At 53.6% G+C, this 13,486-nt stretch overlaps 1 protein-coding gene across 9 annotated transcripts in view; it reads left to right on the top strand.

Moving 5' to 3' along the window:
• Window positions 1–13,486, top strand: part of MSI2 (musashi RNA binding protein 2) — a 335,448-nt gene that overhangs the window by 309,363 nt on the left and 12,599 nt on the right. The gene's annotated exons all lie outside the window — the stretch shown is intronic.

The raw sequence follows: 13,486 nt of genomic DNA, 5'->3' as shown, positions 1-13,486 counted from the left end.
CCAGCTAGGGGAGTCCTGAGGGACTCTGCCTTTCCTTTTGGCCACCTTACCCCCACCCTGAACTGCTCTGGTGCTGCCCCTGCCCTACAGGCAACCCAGCACAAGCCCTCAGCCCTCACTGGCCATCTCGGCCCGCTCTGTCATCCCCGAGTCAGCCTGGGGTTTCAGCTGGCAGAGCCCGTTGGGTGGCCTCCTCTTCCCCAGCGGTGTCACCACGGGTCGTGGGGTCGATTGGGAGGCAGCGGGAGGGAACTGACAGAGCCTTGTTATGGGCACCGCAGCCCAGCGGGGCTCAGCGGGGAGCCAGACCCCCTCTGTCCACAGGTTTTGGTCCCGTCTTCCTAAACTCGGGCCTCGACCCCTCTCCGCCCCCCCCCCGGGGGAGCTGCAGCGGCAGCCCAGAGCCCCGGCCCCAGTTCAGTTCGGCCCCCCACAACATCAGTTGAGCGGTGACGGTTGGCAGCTGCCTCCTGGGGGCGGGGGCGGGGGCTGGGGGGCCTCCAAGGGTGGTAGCTGAACTCTCGAGGAGGAGAGGGAGAAGGGGAAATGGCTAACACCAAAAGAGAAACTCTCACTGTTGAGAAGTGGACCCGATGGAGTCCAAAGTGAGATGTCAGTCGAACTCCGTTCCATGCAAACTGGCACTGCTCCTAAGAGCTACAAAGGATTGTTCCCTCCCCAGTCACGTCTGTGTGGGTTTTCATTCTGTGGCTTGCGGGGAAAGGGGGTGTGGGGGCTGTGGGGGAGGCGGGGGGCAACCTCCCAAGGGGTGGCTTGCCAGAAGGCCAGGGCAGGGGGAGGAGGAGGGATGAGGGGAAGCTTCTTTCTTTTTTTCCCCTAAAAAAGAAAGAATTGTCTGGATGGCCCTTGGGGCCCTGCGGCAAGGGGTGCCGAGGTCCCCTGCCCTCCCCCCGCGGCATATGGGGGCTCTGCAGAGCAGCCCCTTAAGCTCCCGGAGGGCTCTGGGTGGGGCCTCACGTTGCCTCGGCCCCCTTTCTCCTCTCTGTGTTTTTGTTCTTTATCCCCGGGGCTTTGGGTGCCAGGACAACTGGAGCCTCGGTCGTTCCCAGGCTGGAAATCCTGGAGATTTTATTTGTGTTGCTTTTGCTTTGGGTTTGGGTTTTTGTCACTTGCAGAATGAAACTAAACCGTAACCCTCGATTAACCACCTCCCCCTTCATGGCAAGTTTAAAGGGCAGTATGGAGTTCTCGTTTCTTTCGAGTCAGAGAACGGGTCCCCGTTGTCTGCACGCACGCGCGCACACACCCCATGTCCCCACCCTTCCCAAACCTTGTGGGGGAAGCCCCCCTGGTTCCTACCCATCTAGACATCGCTACCTGAAACCAATCTCTCCCCAGGCTTAAGGCGTTTTCTTTTCCGCCGCCTCCATCGAGAGTGGAGTTTCCAGAGGACATTCTAGCTTGGCCATTTTCACCTCCACACTGTTAGCGAATTAAATCCGGGGGTTTGGCGCCTGGGCCACCCTGGGCAAAGCCAGTGCAAGAGGGGAGGACCCTCCCCCCATTCACCTCCCCCCCATCAGAAATCCCCCAGGGTGGAGAGCTTTTTCCCAAGCTGGCCTCACTGCTCACTGGGAAGTGATGGAGGGCGGAGCGGGGCTCATGAGGTTTGTGATCCTCCCCATCTCACTCCACCCCGCGCAGGCCTGCATGGCAGCAACTCAGCTTCCCTTTCCTTTCACCTGGTATGCATCCCCATCCCCTCTGCCCAAAACATTACCTCCGGGGACGGGTGGGGGGGCCTGCCCACCACCCCAGCCTCTCAGAGCAGGCAGAGTGAGCCGTGGGCACCCAATGGAACCCAGTCTGTGACCCAAACTGAAATGGTTCTCCAGGCACCACTTGGAGGGGCTTCTTCTCTCATCCTTTGTCCCTCTGCATTACCCTCTGGCTGTTTTCTTCAAGTATTATGGGTGATGGGAGCCGGCCCCTAGTTCCCGGACCGTCCTCCCCCTTGGCCACAAAATGGGGGCAGAGCAGAGCCCTTCTTTTGGCTTGTGCCAGATGACCCCCGCCCCCTGAAACTCACCCCTCCTGACATATGCAGATGGAACATCCAACCCAGATGGGATTGCCATAGCCCTCTCCCCCACTCAGTCTACCCAACAATAATAATAATAATAACAATAATTATGGTGCTTGTTAAGTGCTTACTATGTGGCAAGCATTGTTCTAAGCACCGGGGTAGATACAAATTAATTAGGTTGGACACAGTCCCTGGCCCACATTGGGCTCACGCTCTTATCCCCATTTGACAGATGAGGTAATTGAGGCACTGAGAAGTGAAGTGACTTGCCCAAGGTCACACAGCAGATGTGTGGCAGAGCCAGGATTAGAACCCAGGTCCTACCAACTCCCAGGCCCGTGCTCTATCCACTAACCCATGCTGCTTCTCGGGTCAAGACCCCGAGACCCCAAGCAGAGAGCGCTCAGACACTGCTTGACACCCTCCTCCCCTCCCAATCCCGGCCAGACAACTTCACCTACCTGGGTCACCCTTCTTTCGGTCTCACCCGGCAGTTTGAAGCATCTCTTCCTTGCGCTCAGCATAGGCTGCATTCTTTTCGTTTGGGCTCATTCATCTAGTTCCCTCAGTACCCGACTCCAGGCCCCCCAAACCCCAATCCAACCCCCAGCCCTCTGTCCCTGGGCAGGGGTGGGACCAGCGTTTATCCAAAATGCCCCGGAAAGCGGTGACCGCCCACCGGTTTGGACATTGAGGGTTTCTCGGGGGGTGGGCTTTCCCCTGAAGTTGTACATGAAGAGTGGGCTGGGGGCGGGGCGGGGGGGGGGGGAACGGGTCCATCAGTCTTCCAGCCACCCAATCCCCCGCACCACCCTAATTGCCACCCTCCCCCGACCTCCTCCTTGCAGTCCAGCCCTGGTTCAGGACGCCTTACTGTACTTTATACTTGCCAGCCCAAACCTCGGGGTAGTATCATGAGCTACTGACCTTGATGGTGAGTGTGAGCAGTTATGTTTTTGTTGTCTTTTCTCTTGCTTGGTTGGGGCTGCCGTGAGAATGTCTCTGAGGCAGTCTTCCCCGCCTCTCTCACACTCGGACCTGCACACGTCCTCTCAAACACTCTTCTGAGCACGCTCAGCGGGAAGGTTTGTCCACACCTATTAATCCTCTCTCCGTGTCCAGCTTCCTGTTAGTAGCAGCTGGTTGCATGTTTTTGCTTGTTCGGATCAAACGGTTCAAGAAACAAACTCATATCAACTCTCGAGAAATGTCTTCTTTTTTGTACCCTTTCTTTTTCGATGTTTTTATTCCTTAAAAATCCCAAACACCTGTCGTCCAGTAAAGCATTTCACATCTCCCCTTGCCTGTTCTTAGATTGTATGTATCTGTGGGACTGTACTAAATGCATGCACTGTAGTAGGTGTGTCCTGGTAGCTGTAGCCGTAGTTGTAGAACATGCATTGTTGAGTTGATATTACAGGTTCCGTCAGCTTGAAAGAAAGCAGCAGTCAAAAGCCTAGTGATGGGGTTGGGTGGGGGGCAGAAAGTGGAGGCTCTCTCTCTCTTTCTCTCTCTTTCTCGCTCGCTCTCTTTCTCTCCATAAATCAGTGTTGCCAAAGGCTTGGCTCCATGATTCTCATCAGCCACCCACCCTTCCCTCATCCCCACAACCCCCAGGCCCCTAGCTAGTCCGTGCAGTCGGCTGTCCGAGCCCTCCTTTCCGTGACTCTGCTAAGGACGACTTTCCCCACCCAGAGGAAATGGAAGGAGAATCAGGAGAGAATCAGGAAGTAGAATCAAACTTGGTCTGCCATTGTGGCCCTGGCCCTTTGGGTCGAGTTCTGTTAATAGGGTAGATGCCTTTTGGAGCTGGTGGTATTCTTTCTGTGGTCGGGTTGATTGTGATGACCTTCAGCCTCTGGTACATCAATGGCCCTAGGGCTGTGGGGGTACAGAAAGTTTTATTTAAAGTATTCCCTCGCCAGCTTTGACACTGGCAGCTGTGCTCAAGGCCCAACGGAGAGGCAGGCCCCAGGCCGCCCCCATGTTCCTGGGCAGCCAGAACTGCCCATCTGATGGTAGGAAGGAGGACTCTATGATGCATGGGCATCATTTGGTGAGGAGCACTGGAGGGGCAGGGCAGGATGACCCTTGGAGTGGGTTCCAAGGCGAGAGTGGGCTCCATTTACCCTGAAATGCCTGGGGCTCTGAGTCAGAACGAGCCATGCGCTGGAGAATGGAAGAGTCCTGCTATGGCCCCACTGCTCTGCCGGGCAATTCGGGAAGTGACCTGACCTAGCTCAGGGGTGGGGGGGCGGGGAGAGACCAGTCCCAGCCCTCCCCGCCCTCCAACAAGACTTGACACGTAAGGGACCAGAAGTGAGGAGCCGAGTTGGGTTCCAAGAGTCAGTTAGAGAGCTGCTTAGAGTGAACTTTGGATCAGCCGCCAATGTGGAGGAATCTAACACTCCCAGGGCAATCCCCAGTCCTGGGGACTTGGGAAACAGAGGGTCCTGTTGGCAGACTGTTGGGCTTTGGGCGAGATGAGGGTTGGGGCTTGCAGTGGGGTGTCAGCTGGGGGACTCCCCCTCCAGAGCTAGAAGCCGCCCGTTCGGCTTCTCGCCTGTCCTATCGGTAATTGGTGGTCTTGGGGCAGTGAGTCTTCCAGCCTGGCTGTGTGGAGCAAGCGGGATTTAGCCCAGTGGGGCGGGAGTGGAGGGTGCTTGCAGGGAGTGAGAGATAGCAGAGGGAGCAAGAGACTCCCCCACCCCTCTTCTGTACTCCTGGGGGGCCTGGCTTCTTGTCCCCCCCAGAAACAGAGCATAACGTGGAATCCAACCAAAAAGGCAGGGAGTGGATCCCACTGATGGACTGCGCAGGGATCAGGTGGACGTGAGAGAGAAAAGCAGTCCAGTGGGAAGAGCCGAACCCCAAGCCGCTTTGCTTGAGTCACAGCCCTCCACGTTGAGTAGAGTTAGAGCCCAAGAGCAGGGGCTGCAGGAGCTGGACATTAGAGGCTTGTTTCTGCTCCAGCTGGGTCATGTCTCTTCCTCAGAGTCACGACCACTGTCACACCTCTCCCCTTGAAGTAGGTATGGGTGAAGACGTGAGACAGATTCCCCCACTTCTTGCCTGCTACAAACCCCATTTCCTAGGAGGTGGGGCTCCCATCTAGGAGGACAGCTGCCTCCTTTGTCATCTAGGCCCTGGCTATGTACTGGGCACCAAGGCCCTCTCAGAAGCAGGCCTTGCCCAGAACGCCAGCTCGTTCTCTCTGTGCCCAGGTCTCCAGACCCTCTCTGAATTTCAGCAGCGTAAGTCCATCTATAACACCCTCTCAGCTGCCAGCCATTTTCCCAGGTTCTCGAACCAACTCTCTTGTGGATAAAATACATCAACTTTAATCAATAATTTTGTAATAGAAATACTCAGCACTTGATAAATCAACTTCCAGGCAATTAGGGCCTAGCCCTGCTACCCCGCGTTGAAGATAAGGTTGGCCTAAATGAATGGAGTGGCCAAGTTGGAATAGTCTTGTCATTCAGCCGGGTGAATTTTCGAAGGGCGACTCATCCTCGGCTCGGGAGTCTGTTTGACTTCCCGAGTGATGCCCTTGACCTGAGCTAGCCAGGCATCTCCAGGAGCAGATGGTGGTGGTGGTAATAGGAGTAATGGTAGTAGTAGTAGTGATTGTGGTGTTGATTAAGTACTTACTGTGTGCTAAGCGCTTGCGTAGATTCAACACAATCAGATCTGGCACAGTTCCTGTCCTCCTTAGATCTTATAATCTAGTAATATTAGTAGTAGTAGTTATGGTGTTAATTGCCACCCACTGGGCAACAACCATACTAAGGATTTGGGAAAATACCAGAGACACAGTTCCTGTTTGTCTGTTTGTTTATTTGTTTTATGGTATTTTTTAAGTGCTTACTATGTGCCAGGCATTGTAATGAGCACTGGGATAGATACAGGGTTGTCAAGTTGGACAAAATCCCTGTCCTGCATGGGGCACACAATCTTAATCCCAGTTTTACAGGTGAGGTAACCGAGGCACAGAGAAGTGAAGTGACTTGTCCAGAGTCACAGAGCAGACCAGTGGTGGAGCCGGGATTAGAACCCAGGTCCTTCTGACGCCCAGGCCTGTGCTTTATCCACAAGGCCATGCTGCTTATCCTCCAACAGGGGAGACAAGAGAAGTCCTTACAAAAATAGTGATCAGAATAAATCATTGAATCTTCTATGGATTATTCATCTCTCCATAAGTGGAGGTTCCCAGCTATCTAGCTGGGCAGAGAAGCCAGAAATTGGAACTGAATTGAGACCTCGGGCTTCTTCTCCAGCTTCGGGCCTGTTGAGCACTGGGCTAGCCAAGCCAGAGAACAGTTCCTGGTCTCCACTAAGTTCTGCCCGAGTGACCGTGCTCTTTATCGCATTTCTTAATAATGATGGTATTTGTTAAGCACCTTACCAAGTTATTACTGTTCTGAGGACTAGGGTAGATACCAATTAATCAGGTTGGTCACTGCGCCTATCCCACGTGGGGCTCACAGTCCTAATCCTCATTTTACAGATGGGGTAAGTGAGGCACAGAGAAGTGAAGTGACTTGCCCGTGGTTACACAGCGGACCGGTGGCCGAGCTGGGATTAGAACCCAGGGCCTTTTGACTCCGAAGCCCGTGCTCTAGTGACTAGGCCATGCTGCTTCTCTGAGCAGACTTTAAGAACTAGTAAAGTGGAGGACTTTTCTGGAGGTGAGGGGCAAGTTGCTTTAGGGACAGACTGGCCAGACGAGTTTAGGATTGAGAATGTTGCAAGGGTGAAAAAGGAAAGGCATGCACAGGTGGGGTAGAAATCTGGCAAGGCTCTGTCTGGCTGGTTGTTTTCTTGGAGTTTCATGCACATGGTAGTGATGCAGCTCTGGCCAGAGAGTCAGACTGTCTGAGTATGATTTGGATGTGGACCAGGAGCCAGTGGCATGTGGAAATAACGAGACTCATCCAGTGTAGGGCAATCTTCTTTGGTCCGTCAGGCAGAAACCCTGTTCTGAGCAACCACAGGCTCCATAGTACTATTCTGAGCACATGGGGTTCGTCCCAAAGATTACATATGGTTCCTGACCTCAAGGAACTTTACATTTCAAGAGTCCCTAGCCGGGTGCTTCCATTTCTGTACTGAAACAGGATAGTCAGTCAAGCAGAAGCAAGTAGTTAGTGAGCGTCTGATTGAGTGTTAAGCGATGTAAACATTGCGATATTGGTTAGCATTTACTTTGTGCCAGGCTCTGTACAAAGCACTGGGGTAGATACAAGATAACCAGGTTGGACACGGTTCCTGTCCCACATGGGGCTCACAGTCCAAGCAGGGGGAAGAACAGGTATTGAATCCCCATTTTATAAACGAAGAAATCGAGGCACAGAGAAGTTAAATGACTTGGCCGAGGTCACGCAGCAAGCAGGGGGCAGAGCCGGAATTAGAACCCAGGTCCTCTAACTCCCAGGGGTGCACACTTTCCACTAGGCTACACTGATTGTTTAAACACTTAGGAGAATATGCATTGCTCCTGCCCTCAGGAGTCTAATGGGGGAGACAGGCTGATAAAAAATAGTCTGTAACAAGCCCTAAGTGGGGAACGGAGACTGTGTCCAATCTGATTATCTTGTATCTACCCCAGCGCTTAGCCCGGAGGTGGGCCCACAATGTGTGCTTAACTACCACAAGTATTTTTATTAATAATATATAGTGGGAATCCGAGAAAGAACAAGAACGATATTCTCATGTCAAGAAAAAAGACCTTTCTCAGCTCAAAAGCCATTTCTGCCGGGCACGAGAGGAATGCTGGGATTGAGAAGCGGTGAGAGCCCAGCAGCTGGCCGGCTTCTGCCCTTCCACCCGTTCCCTCTCTCCTTGCCCACTGGTTCTCACTCATTCTCACTGAGCTCAGAGTTGGGGACCTCAATCAATCAATCGATCGTATTTATTGAGCGCTTACTGTGTGCGGAGCACTGTACTAAGCGCTTGGGAAGTACAAGTTGGCAACGTAAAGAGACGGTCCCTACCCAACAGTGGGTTCACAGTCTCCATAGGGTTTCAGCAAAGGGGTCTCTGGTTTCAGTGAAGTGAGCAGAGTTGGGAACAAGTGTCTCAGGGCCCATTCCAGCGTGGAGAAGGCCCTGGCTTTTGGCTCCTTGAGCTGGATTGGCTGCTGTCCACAGCGCGGACTTTTGTGGGGTGGCATTCCGGTGTCCCTCACCCCCTTCCCAGTGTCCAAAATTCCCCAGTCCGGGGAAGCTCCAAGTGTCCCAGCCCAGGTCAGCCCCCGGGCCTACCCCTCTAAACTAGGCCTGAGGCAGGAGAGGGAGAAGACACAAAGTGGTCAGTCCCCACTCTATCACATTTCCCATCTTAGCCAGCTGCCTGTTGGGTCTCGGCTCTTCGGTAGACGGGAAGAGCCACTGAAAGGTCTTGGGTTCCAGTCCCGGCTCTACCACTTGTCTGCTAAGTGACCTAGAGCAAGTCACTTCACTTTTCTGTACCTCAGTTCCCTCGTCAGTAAAATGGGGGTTTAAGGCTTAGATGGTGAGCCCTGTCAGAGACAAGGGCTGTGTTTCTCACCTGCATGTGTTGTATCGACCCCAGCGCTTAGTACAGTGCCTGGCACATGGTCAGCACTGAACAAATACCACGATCGCTATCACTGTTGAAAGGGCAAGTGCTTCGAGGGTCAAAGACACAAACTTTTTTTATGGTATTTGCTAAATACTTATTATGTGCCAGGCACAGTACCAAGTGTGGCTAAGCGTGGCTTAGTGGAAAGAGCCTGGGCTTGGGAGTCAGAAGTCATGGGTTCTAATCCCGGCTCCGCCCCTTGTCAGCTGTGTGACTTGGGAAGCAGCGTGGCTCCGTGGAAAGAGCACGGGCTTTGGAGTCAGAGGTCATGCGTTCGAATCCTCGCTCCACCACACGTCTGCTGTGTGACCTTGGGCAAGTCACCTAACTTCTCTGAGCCTCAGTTGCCTCATCTGTAAAAATGGGGATTAAGACTGTGAGCCCCACGTGGAACAACTTGATCACATTGTATCCCCCCCGGCGCTTAGAACAGTGCTTTGCACATAGTAAGCGCTTAACAAATGCCATCATCATTATTATTATTCTCTGGGCCTCAGTTACCTCATCTGGAAAATGGGGATGAAGACCGTGAGCCTCACGTGGGACAACCTGATTACCTTGTATCTACCCCAGTGCTTAGAACAGCTCTTAGCACATAGTAAGCGCTTAACAAATACTATTATTATTATTACCAAGCGCTGGAGTAGATACAAGCTAATCAGGTTGGACCTAATCCCTATCCCATGAGGGGCTCACAGTCTTAATCCCCATTTTATAGATAAGGGATCTGAGGCCTTGTGAAGTGAAGTGACTTACCCAAGGTCACCCAGCAGATAAATGATGGAGCTGGGTTTAGAACATAGGTCCTTCTGACTCTCAAGCCCATGCTCTATCCACTAGTCCTTGCTGCCAAGCAGGGCCGATCCAAAAGCAGGCGATGAGCAAGGAGGGATTTGAAGAACAAATGGCTTCCTCCAGAGGTGGTGTTGAATAGCTGCTCTTGCCATTGTATCTGCCGTTGTGGGGACGTCGGCTTGGGCTGGGCCAGCCGGGGAGGCGACTTGGCCATTGACCGCTGGGCGAGCCCAGCCTGGGTGTCGAGTCGTGAGATGCTTCGAGGTGGACGCAGCCCGCACGGACTCGGCTTCAGCCGGCCACGTGGCTCAGTCGAAAGAGTATGGGCTTGGGAGTCTGAGGTCACGGGTTCGAATCCCGGCTCCGCCACTTGTCTGCTGTGTGACTTTGGGCAAGTCACTTAACTTCTCTGGGCCTTGGTTACCTCATTTGGAAAATGGGGATTAAGACTGTGAGCCCCACGTGAGCCAACCTAATCACCTTGTATCCGCCCCCAGCACTTAGAACAGTGCTTTGCACATAGTAAGCGCTTAACAAATACCGTTATTATTATTCGCAAAGAAGGGAGGCTGGTGACCTCACTCTAGGCCGCACCAGAGCCTGTGGGATGTATGACTGAAGGAGGACCCGACCTCCGTTGCTATAGCAATGGAGCTCGCCTCATTTGTTTTGTAGATGAGTAATTACTACGCAATTAGAGGAGGCTAAAAATAAAGGAGCCCTTTGTTCCTGGCTATTCATTAATATTAATAAAAGGTCTGACCAGGCTGTGGTAAACAATTAACGCAGATTTGACTGCCTGAGGCGGAGGCGGTGGAGGAAGGGGGGAGGAAGTCATTTTCGACTCCGAAAGGAAAGATGAGAAGATGACTTTCTAGGGAGAGAGGGGTGGCCCCTTCTCTCTCCCCTTAAACTCCCACTTCCTCTGGGGTTGTGTGAACACACCTGAGCCCCCGAGGGGGATGGGCTGTCAGGAGGCAGAGCAGGGCTGTTGCTCTCCGAAATGCAGCCCCCAGGTCTGGCGGAGTTGGCAGCCCCTTCCCCGGGGGCAGGAGGTCCCTTTTGGGGACTGCCAGCGTAGCTTTGGGTTTGGGGCTAGTTCCCTGGGGTCTGTCCTAGTGCAGCTGCAGCTTCCGTAGAGTGGTGGGGGGCCCTTCTGCAGGGCTGGATTTTGGTCCTGACTCTGACATGGGGCAGCCCCTGCCAGCCTGGCTCATCCAAAACCAGCTCAGGGAGTAGATACAAGTTTTCTGCTGCCCTGTGACTTAGGTCAGGCTGGGACCCAGAACGAGGGGGGTGGAAGCACTTCCTCCTCACATTCCTGGGGCGGGCAAGAGCGCCGGTTATTTTTCCCATTTTACAGATGGGGAAACTAAGGCAAGAGAGGAGAAACATCACGGCTAAAGTCACCCAGGAGGCAGGTGACTCTAACCCCGGTCTTTTGACTCCCAGCCGCTCTCTCTGCCTCTCCTACTCCAGTGGCCTTGGGCAGATTTGGCCTGATGGCATTTTTTAAGCAAAGAATGCTTCAACTACTACTATTAGAATAATATTATGGTATCTGGTAAGCATTTACTTTGCACCAAGCGCTAGAGTAGATGTAAGATAATCCGGTCAGACACAGTCCCTGCTGCGCTCGAGTCTCACGGTCTCAGAGGAAGAGAGAACAGGTGTCCCCATTTTATAGAGGAGGAAATGGAGGCACGGGGAAATGACATAATTTCGTGACTTAAATGAGGAAGGGTCTCTTCTCCATTTTAGAGCTGAGGACCCTGAAACCCAGAGTGGTTCAGTGATTTACCCAAGGTCACACAGCAGGCCAGGGGTGGAGCTGGGGATTAGAATCTGGTTCTTCTGCCTCGCCCAGTCCTTATACATTACTCTGGCAACACACCTTGAGGGACTTGTTAATCGTAGCCCTTAGACCCCTATTTTCAGTAGAGGGTATGAACCCCTCTGGTCAGGTTTGTTTTTTTGTTTTAATGTACTCGTTAAAGCCCTTAATAACAATAATAATAATGATGGCATTTATTAAGTGCTTACTATGTGCAAAGCACTGTTCTAAGCGCTACTATGTGCCTGATGCTGTTCTAAGCAATGGGGGTAGGTACAGGTGAATTACGTCGGTCAACAGCCGCATGGGGCTCACAGTCTAAGTAAGAGGGACAACAGGTATTGAATCTCCATTTTGCAGTTGAGGAAACTGAGGCACAGAGAAGTTAAGACTTGCCCAAGGTCACACAGCTAGCAATTGGCGGAGCAATCGGCAGAGTCGGGATTAGAATTCAGGTCACCTGATTCCCAGGCCCATGCTCTTTCCACGAGGCCGTGCTGCTTCCGAATTCAGTTGTTGTGAGTTAAGGTGTACCCCTACCTTCAGAGGAACCCCAGTGCCTAGGTGACTCATCCCCCGCAAACACTCCATCTTATCTGCAGGAAGCGGAAGGCAGAAAGCTTTGGGGGTGGCCCCGGACTCCATTTTTCCTCTTTTCTATCGAACGCTCTCTCTGACGGAAAAAGGCGGGCATCTGTTTGATCCCTCTGGCCTGGCCCGGCTCCTGCCGCCCTGTTCCTACCATCAAGTGACACGCCCGGGAGCCTGCGAGCCCAGTCCACATCCACACTCACACCCAAGCCCTCCCACCCCGGCCCGGCCGGTGCTGGGACCCCCAGCGCTTTCCAACTCGAAGGGCCAGAGGATGGAAAAAAGAATTGGGAAAACCTTCTTGGAGGAGAGCGGGAGATGGCACCGGAGGGGGCCCGGCCTTTGTGAGGGCGGCCGTTTGTTTGTTGTGAAAGATCTAATTAGAAGCATGAGAGGGAGCGGAATGGCTGCTTGCTTGGCTAATGAGCGACATACATGTGGCCTGCTTTGAACTTCAAGGACACAAAGCTATTAGGGCTTCCATCAAAAATGGATTAAACTTGGATGCTTTTATAATGATTACAGATGAGCCGTCCAAGTGGAAATCCCCCTGTGCCAGCGGCGGGGAGGCGGGGCAGCCTCCAGGCTCCTGCCCCCACCCCCCGCCCCTGAGCTCGGCCCAGGAGGAGACTGTGCCCCTGCCAGCCAGGAAATAGTAGGCTCTGGGCCGAAAGGGTCCCGGACCCCTCGGGAGGAAGCACGGCCCAGTAATAGCAGCGTGGCTCAGTGGAAAGAGCCCGGGCTTGGGAATCAGAGGTCATGATCCCAGCTCTGCCTCGTAACTCAGCTGTGTGACTTTGGGCAAGTCACCTCACTTCTCTGTGCCTCAGTTCCCTCATCTGTAAAATAGGGATTAAGATTGTGAGCCTCATGTGGGACAACCTTGGTTACCTTGTATCCCCCCAATGTTTAGAACAGTGCTTGGCACATAGGAAGTGCGTAACAAATACCAACATTATTATTATTTGAGAAGGTTGAGGTTGGCGAGGCTGGGGGCTGTGGCTGGCCAGGGCCACCACCCCTCAGGCTTAGCTCTGAGGAGAGGTCATGGTCCCTGCTGATCCCAGAGGGGTGGCCCCGACTGGGAGGCTTCAGGGGCGGGGGGTGCTGGTCCTAGGGAGAGCTGCCGCTGTGGCTCCGAGTCCACATCCAGAAATCTAAGCCTGTCGCACTGTCCCCCTCCCCCAGCCAGGCCCCCGGATCCAGGGGATTGGGAATGGGTCATTTGGAGGCTGACAGTTCTACCCCTTGGCACCTCCACCCGGGGCAGGGGGGATTCTTTGGTTTCTCTTGCCAGCAGAAAACTGGGTAGATGGCAGGAGTTTGGGTGGGCTCGCCTGGACCCAGAAGGATGGGACAGGGGGTCCTGGAACTGGAAGGGGCGGACCATGGACCAGGACATCTGGAAACCCAGCTTGTAGAGCACTTCATGTCTGTCCGTCTATCCATCCGTCCGTCCCCTCCTTGAACCATCAGGATTCGGGGCCCGGCCAGTGCAGCGTTTCCCTCCAGATCTCTGGAGTTGATTCGCTATGGGCAGTTTGCAGGGAATGGGTCTTCCAACTCTGTTGTATTATACTCTCCTACGCACTTAGTATAGTGCTTTGCATGCA

The sequence above is a fragment of the Tachyglossus aculeatus genome, chromosome 17 (assembly GCF_015852505.1).
Source record: "Tachyglossus aculeatus isolate mTacAcu1 chromosome 17, mTacAcu1.pri, whole genome shotgun sequence".
Taxonomy (NCBI): Eukaryota; Metazoa; Chordata; class Mammalia; order Monotremata; family Tachyglossidae; genus Tachyglossus; species Tachyglossus aculeatus.
The sequence above is the reverse complement of the archived record's forward strand: the minus strand, read 5'-3'. Positions and strand labels throughout refer to the sequence as shown.